The sequence below is a fragment of the Equus przewalskii genome, chromosome 27, assembly GCF_037783145.1.
Source record: "Equus przewalskii isolate Varuska chromosome 27, EquPr2, whole genome shotgun sequence".
NCBI lineage: Eukaryota > Metazoa > Chordata > Mammalia > Perissodactyla > Equidae > Equus > Equus przewalskii.
This window is the reverse complement of record NC_091857.1, coordinates 33,690,137-33,703,888: the sequence shown is the minus strand read 5'-3', so window position 1 is coordinate 33,703,888 and position 13,752 is coordinate 33,690,137. Positions and strand designations below refer to the sequence as shown.

The 13,752-nt window shown below is 44.9% G+C and overlaps 1 long non-coding RNA gene across 1 annotated transcript; it reads right to left on the bottom strand.

Moving 5' to 3' along the window:
• Positions 1-2,109: 2,109 nt before the first annotated feature.
• LOC139079954 (uncharacterized) lies at positions 2,110-13,060 on the bottom strand. The gene is made up of 3 exons (XR_011534004.1): positions 12,993-13,060; positions 12,601-12,695; positions 2,110-2,345 (listed from the first exon to the last, which is right to left on the bottom strand). It is a non-coding gene; the product is annotated as an uncharacterized lncRNA (long non-coding RNA).
• Between the last annotated feature and the right edge of the window lie 692 nt (positions 13,061-13,752).

The following is a 13,752-nucleotide window of genomic DNA, read 5'->3' as shown; positions in this document are numbered from 1 at the left end:
CCACCCCAACATTTCTCACACTACTTCAGCAATAAAATACTATTACTGTTATCTGCACAGCCCGTGCTGATCTCAAAATAACTTGTTTCCAGTCAGCCTGCTCCTGGCATGTGAGGCGAGGGGAGCTGGCTCCCCAGGCACGTGGACGGCCAGAGAGGTACCTTGAATGAGCCCCAAACACTTCGCACAATAGGAAGGAAACAGCAACACAGACTTCCAGGGCTTCAGCCGCCTTGTGAGCCCCCGGGGTCTGGGGGTTGGGGTGAGGCCTGCTCAGTGGTCTGCTCACCGCCTCCCTGAGCCAGGCTGGGGCCCCGCACTGCCTCATGGGAAGTTCTTTGGTAACAAGCCACAGAGGTGATGGCAGAGTAGTCCTGAGGATGACCCGATGGTCAGTCCAGAGCCTATGGGACTGTGTTAGGACATCCCAGGGACCATGTCAAGGCCCAATACCTGCAGCCTGAGAAAAGGCTTCCGTCAGCTTTGCTCTCCAGGCTCCTGACGGGAAGCCTGGGTTCTGCTGACTCCGTCTGAAGGCACTGACTTTGTCTGTGCCCGGCCTCTCTCCCAGCTTCTGATGGCTTGCTGGCGATCTTTGGCCTTCCTAAACCTGTAACTGCTTCACCCAGATCTCTGCCCCCATGTTCACATGGCATCCTCCCTGTGTGCACGTCTGTGCCCGAAGTCCCCCCTTTTATAAGGACACTAGTCCTATTGGGTCAGGGCCCACCCTACTCCAGTAGGACCTCATCTTGACCAATTACATCTCCAATGACTCTATTTCCAAATAAGGTCATATTCTGAGGTCTTGAGGACTAGGACTTCAACATAGGAATTTCTAGGGGATGCAACTCCACCCATGAAACTTGCCCCTGGCAGAGACACGAAGGAAGCAAAGCGGAGCGAGGGAACGCCTTCCAGGGGACCAGAGGGAAGGCTTGTGTGGGCGCTGACCAGAGGCTGCTGGCACGGGGAAGCTGGAGGCAGCTAACCAGAAGCGGGCATCCTATGCGATTGGTCAGGAGGGCACACTGGGCTTTCTCTGGTTGGTCCTGAGTTGGAAGTAGGGGCAACAATTAGAGCAGTTGGCATCATTGAGCCAGTCCTGGCTGTTCTGAGCCAGTCGTTGCAGAGGTTCTGTTTTTATATCTATGGTCTCTCTGTTCCCCATTTGTATGTCTGGTCTGTCGGTGCAAATGCTACCTCCTGACGGTCTCGGGGTGCTGCTGGGACCGGTGGCCTGGAAGGGCCTGGAGGGCCTGTCTGGGGCAGGTGGTCTGCAAGGCCCAGCAATGGAAAGGCTCAGCGCCCACAGCAGCAGACCCATGAGAGCCCCACACAGAGCAGAGGCCAAAGGCCACCTAGGGGTTCCTTCTGCTGTCGTCTCTCTTTATTCCTACGGCTGAGCACAGATGAGTAGTGGGAAAGTGTAAATACACCGACCCTAGAGCAGCCATCATCAGCCTTCGTGGTCTTAGCATCCCTTTAAAGACCCCCAAAGGCTTTTGTTTATACGGAGGATAGCTATCAATATTTACCGCATTAGAACTGAGAAATTTTTAAAATATTAAACTCATTACATGTTAATATAAATAACGTATTTTTATGAAAAGTGTGTTCTCCAAAAGAAAAAAATTGCAAGAGTGGTTTTATTTTAAATTTTTGCAAATCTCTTGACCGTCTGGCTGAAGAGAAGCCAGCTGGAGGATCCTGTCTGCTCCTGAGTGCCATCTGTCGCGATATCACACATCGCAGAGCCCCTGGAAACCCCACGTTACACTCACGGGGGCGAGCAAAAGCTGTAACACAGTAGAATTACCATGAAAAATAGTTTTGACCTTGCACACCTTCCAAAGCGTCTCGGGGACCCCCAGGAGCCCCCAGACCACTGCCATAGACTCATGCTTAGGCAGAGATTGGACCTGCAGGGTGCCCGGGGGTAGGAGGGAGAAGGGCTCGGTGCGACGTCGGGGGAGGAGGATTACACACCACCCTAGTCATATCGATTCAAGTCTCACAAGATAGAAAAGCGCCCCAAGCCTGAACAAAGAGATCAGAAGTTTTAGCCTTAGGTCTAAGTCAAGGAATTTTAACATCTTAATTTTTTTTTTAAGATTTTATTTTTCCTTTTTCTCCCCAAAGCCCCCTGGTACATAGTTGTATATTTTCAGTTGTGGGTCCTTCTAGTTGTGGCATGTGGGACGCTGCCTCAGCAGGGCCTGATGAGCGGTGCCATGTCTGCGCCCAGGATCCAAACTGGCAAACCCTGGGCGCCAAAGCAGCGCGCGAACTTAACCACTTGGCCACAGGGCAGCCCCAGGAATTTCAACATCTTTACCTCCCACCTGAAGAAGCAAAAACAAGAAAAGCAGAAATGGAAAAAATAAATAACCCCTCATCGTTTGTTAGTTCCATTTTTCCTCTACTCTTTCCAAGATTATACACAATTAGAAACTGATTTAACTGATGGACACTGGGGAGCATTAGTGCCCCAACCCAACACACAAAACAGAGACCTCCTGAGACCTCCCTGGTCCCCCACAGCCAGCGGGGCACAGGGCTGAGAGCAGGACAGCCACAGAATGATCATGTGCGAGTCTCTTTCTCTTCCAGGCTTCTTGCCTCTCAGTCCCACCGTCTCTCCTTGTTCTCTAACTTCTCTCGGCTTTTTCTCTTTTTTCTCCCCCTCTGACTGCGGCATACCCTGAATCAGGGTTAACCATAACATTTCAGAGGAAAGTGGCTGGGCACTTACTAGAGCAGATTAAGGCAAACGCTCTCCTTTAAAACAGCTGATTTTATGTTATGTGAATTTCACCTGATTAAAAATAAAATAAGAATGCCCTTATTTTAAAGTCAAGTTCAATTTTTTTAATGTTTTAATCCTATATAAAGTGTTCATTTCAGCCACTGATTTAATAAGGAAGAGTGAACTGGAACTTCTGGTTCTATAAAATGTGCTGCATGATATGTGTTAATTTTTAAAGAAAAGTTAGTGAATCATGCAATTTCCCAAGGTTATGCTTCAAATATAAAGAACAACAAATTAAGTATGGATCCAACCACAGAGGATCAGAGATACTCAACTTAGTTCTTAAAACACAAGCTTGTGTCTCCAGAAGTCAACGGCTCGATGGACCTGTCACTACCCATCCGAGCAGAGCTTCTGTCTCTCCCAGAAGGCACAAAGACATCACGGTGAAGAAGTGTTTGGGGAAAGTAAACGGGCACAAGGATGAAATTGGAAATCAGAGGTAATGGTCAGCTACTGCTGCGGTCACACCACGTAACAAGCCACCCCAGCACCCAGGGTCTTATTATTGAGTTTATGGTGTTGCAGGTTGATTGTGCTTTGGCTGATGATCTAGGCTGCAGTTTGGATTCTGGTCTCTTCCCCTTCTTTTCGTGATAAATAGCAGAGCACAAGAGTCAAGAAAAACCACACAGGCACATGTAAGACCTCTGCTCCCATCACATTTGCTAACATTCCCTTGGCCAAACCCAGCCAACCAGGTCAGGCTCAACATCAAAGACTACATCGCATCCACAGTGAGAGGGGGGTCATTACTGAACAGTGATCCACACGATCATCTTGGGCAGGGAGAAGACGGCAGTCAAGATAAAATTTGTGGAGCAGCATCCTATAGAAAACTTGAAAAACATGTTGCTTTGATTTCAAGTCTGGTATGGAAGAGATCCCGTAGGGGAACATTTTAATAGGATTCTTCTAAAATAATAGTATCTTGCAAAAGTGAAATTTATTGCTAACTCTGCATTTTGAAACACATACATTAAATGATATCAAATGGAAATAAGGCACTTTTTGTAAGAAAAACTGTAAATCAAGTCGTCCTACCTAAGAAGAAATAGTGACTAGAGGCCATCGTCACTCATCCATTCATTTCTCGTTCACACTAGAGTGTTACTGGGTGACCCTCATGTGCCAGGTGCTCTGCTGGGACTGTGGGTATGAGGATGAAAAAGACACCTGCCTAAAGCACTCACAGTCCAGTTGGGGAGGGGAAAAAAAAAGGAAGGAAAGAAATGCTCATAAATAACTAGAGCTTGAGATAAAAAGTAATAAATATCATTTTTTAACGCGTAGATAAGATGCTCTAGGGGTTTAGCAGAGGGAGCATTACTTCCAGATGTTGAATAAGAAAATATTGTGGTTGACACGATTACAAGAAATTCACAGAACTTCCAAACCAGAGAGGACAACCCAGCCAAACTCTTCATTTCACAGAAAAGGAAACTTGGATGAAGTAAGTGACATTCCAAAAATCACACAGCCCCAGTAAAACGGCCAGGACTTGAAGAATGACGTCTTCTACTCCCATTCCACGACTCTTTGCCCCTCTGATTCCTTTAGCACCTCTCCTACAATCCCAGCAGTCACTTTCCTGGCAATGTTTCAATTCCATACGATGAGAAGGGACTTCGCTAAGAGGATGATATTTACAAGGTGGGGAGAGAGGCACGAAGAGAGAGAACGTGGTTAAATAAATACCAAGCCCATCGGAAAACAAAGGTAACATCAGCCAGAAATTTATGACCTGCAAATATTTTCCTTATTTTTGCTGCCGTCGATATTCATGCAGACTCTTTGTTCTTTGACAGAAATACCCAGAAACAGGCCGGTCTTTTCTGGCACGAGGAGCGGAGATGTTCTCAGTGATGCAATGTGTCTCTTGTTCTAAGAGCCCTTTAAGGATGTGAGTTACGGGGCCTCAGATCCTTTAAATTATGCTCACGGTTTGGCAAAGAACTCTTAACTGCCTGGCCCATTAATCAGGCCAAGCCATAAATTTCTTGCCTCATTGCCCTGGGGAGAATCCTTCTGGAAGATTTTCGTGCTGGAGTAGTTTGGGAAGCTCCTGCAAGATCAATGAATGGCCTTGTCAGGTCAGCGTCTCCCTGCCCCGAGGAGAACACAGGGCAGCCCCAGGACACACATCCACGGAATTCCCCAACAGCCTTGTCCACCCACTCTGTGGCATGGGATCTAGGACAGGCCACTTGATCACTCTGGATCCTCATCTATAAAATGGGAATAATCCTACCTACCTCCCTGGAGTGTTTTGAAGGTTAATGAAATTAAGCATGTGAACCAGAAGGCTATGATGTTAAAAATATTAGGTGATCACAAGAGTATATCCTGGGACACGGCACAGCCTCGCCCCAAAGCCTCCTTATTCTTTGCTCTAGCTCCACTGGAGAAGGCCCCTCATTCTTGTCCTCCCCAAACCTCCCACCTTTGTCATTCAAAGCACCGCCAGAAGGAGAGCCCCGGCATCATAATGGTTGAAGAAATGGGCCTGGAATTTGCTGTGGACCAAATCCATTTCATTCTCCTCCTTTCTTTCTGAAATGCAAAACAGGCAGGACACATCACCCAGAGGGCCATGAAAATGGCAAGCCCGACCTTAGGAGTCCTGGCCCTGGGTTCCTAGGGCACCTTCCTGCAGGAGCACCAGGCCATCCTCGCAGCCAGAGGGCACTATTCTCCCTTCTATATAGTCTTCCGCCCTATCTTTGGCAACAGCCCAAGGTTTCTCCAGGTGCAACTCTCAGGGTGAGTCTTCAATGGCTGCGGTATCTTTGCTCAGTTCGACTGTGAAATAGTAATGCAATGATCTCAATCCAGGCGGATAACGTATGAGCATAAATTGAGACTCTAAATCTTTGTTCCGGCCACAGCACCTAATGAGTACCAACCCACAAGAGCCGGGGAAGGTCTATCCCACCTTATCAGGGTGAACCCTTAGGGATGCGTAATTGGCATATACTTAAACCTAGGACTGGAGGGCTGGGCCAGAAGAAACGCTATTCCTGTCTAAGACCAACCAACGGAGTTTACTGAGTACGTATAAAATCTCTGAGCTTTCAGAGCTCAGCAACACTTGCTCCCATGCAGGAATGTTGCAGTCCCTTCACTCTCTCCACACCTGTGGGTCTAGTCCTTGGCCAGAAACTCTGGATCTCTCTCTGTGGATCCAACCCCCAGCATCCAGTGCAATACACAGGCTCCTGGAGAGAGGGCACCCACAACAACCCACACCTGAACACTGGGGGACTCCAGATTCCTAACCCTACCTCAAAGAAAAGTGTGTGCCATAAAAAAAAAAAAAAAAAAAAAAGTTTAGTTTAGATAGATTTGTTGTACATTTGTTGTGTTAGATAATTCTAAAGTAAATATGTGATGTGAAAAGACTCCCTCCACTTTATTACACGTCTGAAGTCAGTGGCGTGAATATAATGCAGTTCACTGTAGACCTCTGGCCTCCTCTAGTCTTTCTCAGAAACTGCTCATGGCCCTGTATCTGCTCTCGGCTTAGCTCTTGCTTCCTCCCATAAACACTGTATAATTCAGTGGTATCACTTTTTGAAAAGCAATTTTTGAATTTGATGAGGTGATTCTAAAATTGTTATAGAAATGCAGTTTTGATAGAAATGCTATAGAATATCCAAAACAATTTTGAAAAACAAGATTAAAGTTGGAGAAATTATACTATTTGATTTTAAGACTTTAAGACTATAAATATATAGCGATCGAGACTGTGCGCGTTGGCAAAGAGGTAGACAAATAGGTCATCGGCTTCTAGAACGAGATCCACACTTACATGGTCAATTGATTTTCAACAAAGGTGCCAAGCTAACTCAAAGCGGGAAAGGATATTCTTTCCAACAAATGGTGCCCAAGAGACTGGATAGCCATATGGAAAAAAATTCTGAATTTATTAGCAGAAATATCAGGAAAATTAAATTCCTCATATTAGTAATTTAGTTTTTTCTTTAGTCTACAAATGTTTTAATCTCTCCTAAGAGTCAACTTTTTGTTTTATTGATTTTCTCTACAGTCTCTCCATTTTTCATTTAATTAATTTCTGTTCATATTATTATTGCCTTCCTTCTATTTACTTGGCATTTACTATTTTTCTTTATTTTTAGCTTAATGGACCATTGATGTTAAACTTTTCTTCTTATTGAATATATGTATTTAAAGCTATAACTTTCCCTCTATGCACGACTTTAGGCGAATTTCACAAAGTCTAAAATTCTTTAAAATACTTTCTAATTTTCCTTGTGACTTCTTCTTTAGTCCATAGGTTATTTAAAAACATGCTGCTCAGTTTTCAAATATTTGAGGATTTTCTATCTATTTTTAATTAATTCTATTGTGATCAGAAAGCATTATTTCAATACTTTTCAAAGTGTTGAGATTTATTCTGTGGTCTAGTTTAGTGACTGTTCCATATGCACTTAAAAAGGGATATGTGTTCAGATGTTGCTGGCTTTAGTGTTTGGTAAATGATAAACAGGTTAAGTTAGTCAATAGGATTATTCAAATCTTTTTTATCCTCACTAATATTTTTGACTGCCAGTTACATCAACTATGGAAAGAAGATTTCCAAAATCTCCAACTATAATTGTGGAAATTTCTCCCTACAGGTCTGTTGGGTTTTGCTTCATATATTCTGAAGCTATTATTAGGTACATACACATTTAGGATTGTTACGTCTTCTTCTCGTATTGCCCTTTATCATTACAAAATGCTCCCTCATCATGTCTGTTAATACTTCTTTATGTCTGGTAATCTGGCATTAATATAGCCGTTCCAGCTTTCCTCTAGTTTGAGTTTGTATAGTATATCTTCTTCTTTCATTTAATTCTTAAGCTGACTCTGCCTTTATATTAAAAGCATGTCTCCTATAAACGTCTAACACTGAGTCTTGCTGTTTTATCTAATCTGACAATCTCCACCTTTTAAATGTAGTTTTTATTTCATTTATATTTATTGTAGATAATCAAATGTTTGGGTTTAAATCTATTATAATTCTATTTGTTTTCTATTCGTCCTATATATTCATTATTTCCTTTTCCCTTACTGCCTGGTTTTTTGATTGATCAAGTATGTTTTCATGCTTCATTTTTTCTCCTTTATGCATACTTAGCTATTCATGAATTAGTTTTTTAGTGGTTGCTGTAAGATTATGATATACATCCATAACATCACAATCTACTTGAATCAATATTATACTACTTCCCATACAACGTAAGAAACTTACAAAAATACATTTACTTTTTCTCTCTCCCTTCACGTGCTACTGTTGTCAGAAATTTTACGCCTACATATGTTATAAGCCCTACAACATGTGAATAGTTTTACTTTTAAAAGCAAGTTGGCTTTCAAAGAAATTAGGAAATTAGAAAAAATTTTCATACTTTTATACATATTTACCATCTTGAACTTCTCATTTTTGTGTGTTGATTCAAATTTCCTCTGCTACAATTTTCATTCAGCCTGAAGAACTTCCTATAACATTTCCTGTAGAGCAGGTGTGCTGGTTACAAAATTTCCCAACTTTTTTGTTTCTGAATATGAATTATTTCATCTTTATTTTTGAAAGCTATTTTCTCTGGAAATAGAATTCTAGATTCACAATTTTTCCTTTTAGCACTTTAAAAAATGTGCCATTGTGTTCTGTCTTACATTGTTTCTGATGATAAGTCAGAGTCTTTCTTATTGTTGTTCCTGTGTTAGTAAGGTGAGGAGTTTTTTTCTGCCTACTTTTAATATTTTTCTCTCTCTCTCTGAATTTTGGCCAGCCCGGTGACATAGCAGTTAAGTCTGCACACTCAGCTTTGGCAGCCTGGGGTCACCAGTTCAGATCCCAGGTGCAGACCTACGCACCACTTATCAAGCCATGCTGTGGCAGGCATCCCACATACAAAATAGTGGAGGATGGGCACAGATGTTAGCTCAGGGCCAGTCTTCCTCAACAACAACAAAAAATCATAAACAATCTATGTCTATCAACAGGGGCTTGGTTAAACAGACTAGGTTACATCATCCCAGAAGAATAGCACACAACTATTAGAAGTACAAGGTTGGGGTATACATCCTCCTTTGGAAAGAATGTTCATGACATTGACAAATGAAAAACAAAACAGCTTCAGAAAACTTTGCATAACATCCTATTTTTTGTACTATAGTATCTACATAGTACCCCTTTTTTTTTTTTTTTTTTAAAGATTTTATTTTTTCCTTTTTCTCCCCAAAGCCCCCCGGTACATAGTTGTGTATTCTTCGTTGCAGGTTCTTCTAGTTGTGGCATGTGGGACGCTGCCTCAGCGTGGTCTGATGAGCAATGCCATGTCCGCGCCCAGGATTCGAACTAACGAAACACTGGGCCGCCTGCAGCGGAGCGCGCGAACTTAACCACTCGGCCACGGGGCCAGCCCCCATAGTACCCCATTTTTAAAATATCTTTTTTAATATCCCATTTTTATGCTTGTATATAAAATTCTAGAAGCAGCTATTCCAGAGTATTAATCATAACTATTTAAGAGAAATTCCTGGGGAATTTTTACTTTTTCCTCATTTATTCACTTTATTTGGGGGGTTTTATTTTAATAAGAATATGATTTTTTTTCTTGCTGAGGAAGATTCAGCCTGAGCTAACATCTATGCCAATCTTCCTCTGTTTTTTGCATGCGTCGCCACCACAGCCTGGCTGCCAATGAGCGGTGTAGGTCCATGCCCAGGAACCGAACCCTGGCTGCTGAAGCAAAGCACACCAAACTTAACCATTAGGCCACAGAGCCAGCCCCAAGAGTATGATTTTTATGATTGGGAAAAACAAGAACTTCCATTAATAAATCTTCCATCTCACACGTCACTCAATCAGTGTGGCATGAACTAAATATTTTGTCCCTTCAAAATTCATACATTGAAATCCTAACTCTCAAAGATGATGGTATTAGGAGGTGGGGGCTTTGGGAAGTCCTCAGGTCAAGAGGGTGGAGCCCCTTGAATGAGATTAGTGCCCTTATAAGGAGAAACAAGAGAGAGGGCCTCTCTCTCCATCCCTCTCTGCCATGTGAGGACATAATGAGAAGACGGCTGTCTGCAAACCGGAAGCTCTCACCAGACACCAATCCACTGGCACCTTGATCGTGGACTTCTCAGCCCCCATGACCGTGAGAAATAAGTGTGCTGTTAAGGCCCTCAGCCTCTGGTAATTTGTTCTAGCAGCCTGAGCGAAGACAATCCTCTGTGGGAAAGGGGGGCCTAATGTTCAGAGGCACCTGGCCCTAAGCCCCACCCAGAGGTAGGTTGATCCCGTGACCTGCCTCTGTGGCATCTAGCCACAGGGACTCAGTCTTTGAGCCAGTGGGACCTCTGAGGTGGCCAGCACAAGAGCTTGGCTCCACAAGGGTGAGAGATATCAACTCCACTGCCTACAGGGGCCAGGCGAGATCCACATGAAGGGCCTGCGTCAGGGGGCTGCAGCACCTGGGGAAGGAAAAGAGGGCTGGGAGCGGCAGGGCAGCTGACCCAGGGGCACTGTGGGGAAGTCTTGTGGCAGTGAGCTGGGCACACAGTCTCAGGGCTGCCTGGGCCCTGCCCGCCTTCAGTTCCCCAGGGTCCTGTGGCTCCCACACCTGGCATGTGAGGCACCTGTTCGCCCTCTGTCCCTTAGGACCTGCATAAGAAACGCCCATGCCTGAGGGACACCCCAGGCATTTCTGCTACTTGTACCCTACCAGAGTCTACCCAACACACGTCATGGGACAAAGCAAGGAGAATCCTTCTTTTTATGAGTCATGGCATTTCTTCCCACATAGCTATTATAAACTAATGGTCCATCTTACTACCACTGACAGTGTCTGAGACTCGAGGACATACAGTACTAGGTATTAAGTAATTGTTTACTGCACTAAACAGAATTATTACCCTGAAACCATAAACGGCTAATCCTTTTGAGTAAGGAAGCAAATAAAAAGCCAATCTCGATGAACTCAATTCCTCCCTGAGTCTCCCTTCTAACAGCCCTGTCATTGGTCACCAAACCTCTGGAGCCATAGCTTAAGAACATTCCCTCCAAAGGCGAAGTGGCTGCAAGTCTGATCTGTGTTGAATCAAAGGCAATGAGTTCAACAGTCTTCAGGAAGAATGGTAGGTCCCCCCAACACCCTGAGCCCCAAGGGGGAGGTGACAAGCTACAGGTCGATAGGAGACTCAGGTCAGAGGTCCCGAGGGGAAGGCCTCCCTCCCCTGCACTTCCATATTCATAGCACACCCAACGCAACACCCTTGACAGTGTGGACAGCAGTGTGGACGTTTGTCATAGTGAGTTCCCCAGTACCCCTTCCACTCACCGTTCCTTCTTCCATAGAAACATTTCAGCTCCTCCCTTCTCTGCAGTCTTTTCAATGAGATGCTTGAAGATTAATTACAGACAACACTGACACTAAGAGGCTTTCTCCCTGAGTCTGATCATCCATGCAAATGTTTGAAATCTTGCTGATTTCAGGACCCAAACTCCCACATCTCAGTCCTGGTTCCTGGGTTTCCTGGACTTCCAGAAATACAGACCAGTTTGGATATCTGACACGGAAAAGCTTTGTGTCAACTTTGCCAATTTGTTTTTCGACATTCCTCCCAAGTACTCAAGAAGATGGAACTGATCCTTAGGTTGCCCTTGATAGCATCCTGCCCCAGCACAGACCCCTGGACTCTACACATGGTTGGGCATCCCCACTCACAGCCCAGGCCAGGGCAGCCCCCCTCCTTTGCCTTCAGCTTCTCCACCTCTTCCACCTCCACCCCCAGTTCTAACTATTCTTGACAGGAATGACCCTTTGGCCACATAGGTTGACAGAAAAATCCTCAATTCTTGCATTTTCTCAAAAGACACACTGAAATGCATTGGGAGGAGAGGGTTCTTGCACATTCTTGACCATCTAACAGATCACTGATGGGAAGACAAAAATCCTGTTTCATTATCTTATAAACTCTTTTCCCTTCTCTTCTCACAAAAGAGGGATTCAAACAAGATCTGCAGACCCAGGCAGCATCCACTCGGTTTCCCCTGCCACCTGCTTCAGAACCTATGACAGCACCACCCCCGACTGTCTCAGCACACAGCTGTCACCAGCGGGTCCCTGGAGCGAGTCAGGAGGGGTGGGAGGGCCTCTGTGTCCATCCAGCTCCGACACCACAACACACAAGCACAGTGAGAATTCCACTTGGCTTAAAAATAGCAGCCTCTTAATTGTCCAAGGCCCACTAAACTTGGAGACTAATACTTGCACAAAACAGCAACTCCTGGAACTGAGGGGGTGTCTCATGGAGCTCCACTGGTCACCGAATAACGAGCACTCGTGTCACTCGCTGTCCACAAGAAAAATCCATTTGAGCAAACACAAAAATAATCATGAATTGATCTGCCTGAGCCTTGGAGTTAATTAAATTGGGTCCGATGAACTTTAGACGAAAGACTTACATATAATGATTATAATAATCATAATAAACAAGGATAATTAGAATATTTTTGGCTCTCCCAGTCACTACCCCCGGGAGTACCACAGTAAAGGGGGTTTCCGTGCACAGATACCCCGGATGATAGCAGAGGTGACAGCCACGGAACAGCCCCCAGAGGACCGAGGCAAAGCTCTTTGACCTTGACTCTGGATCAAGATGGGCAGCGACTGTCACAGATGATGTGTGAGGGCCCTCAGTGCCTCCTGCCTGGCCTCTCCTGCTCCCACTGCCACCTTCACCATCCCCTCCTCCTGGTGACTCTTACGCACTCCGAGCTCCCTCTTGCCCATGGTTCTCCTGCCTCGTGACCCCCGAATCAGGCCAGGCTGTAGAAGGGAAGGTCAAGGGGAACGTGGTAGAAACCCTGAAATAGAAAGAAGATGTGATCCTTCAGGTACAACGACAGTGATACCCATCAACACCTCCCCTGAGAGACTGTTGTAGAGAGCGAGGTTACCGAGATGAAACGGAATCAATATACAAGCAAGAGTGTGCTCCCAAACTGCCTCTCTGCCTCAACACCCTCCCGCCAACGTGAGGATCCTAAAACAGGAGTCACTGCCATCTCCTGTGGCGTCACGCCCCTTAGGGGACATCCGAGGACCCCATGATCCGGCCCCTGACTCCCACTCTGCCTTCATCTCCTCCACTTTCATCTTACACTTGATGTTCCACCAATCTGATCTAGTCGCTGCTTGAGTTGGTTTCCTGTGGCTGCTGGAACAAACTACCACAACTCTAGTGGCTTAACTCGACACCAGTGTATCACCTTACAGTTCTGGAGGTCAGGAGGCCAAAACGGGACTTCCTTGTTCCTCAAACAAACGCACTTATCATTCAAAATCCTTCTCAAGTGTTACACCCTCTGTTACCCACTGAACCTGCAAAACCTTGAATTGCGCCCATATTACATTAAATTATTGATGTGTGTGAGCTCCCATTAGACTGAGAACACACAGTGTCTGCCATGTCAGGAAACCTTTGCCACCAAACAGAACTGCCGCCTTTGTCATGACTTAAATTCCCTTTGCAGATAGTGGGTTGGATTCCTGGCTTGTCCGTTCTTCCTCTGATTTAATTGCCTATTCCTAGACCAATACCATACCACTGTGATTGCACTGACTTTCTAGAATGTTCTGACATCTGAGAAAACAAGAGCCTCTTGTCGGTCTTCTTCATCATGCCTTTCTTGGCTATTCTTTCAGGCACTGATTCTTCTATATAAATTTTCAGATTGTTTTAACCAATTAAAAAGACTCCGGGCAGATCAGTGGTTGCCTAGGAATGAGACGGAAGGGATGACGGATCACAAATGGCAATGGGGTTTTGGAGGAGACGCGATTGTTCTCCTGACAGTGGTGGTGGTTACACAGGTGCAAGCAGACATCAAAACTGATGAATTGCACACTTGAAGTGTGCCC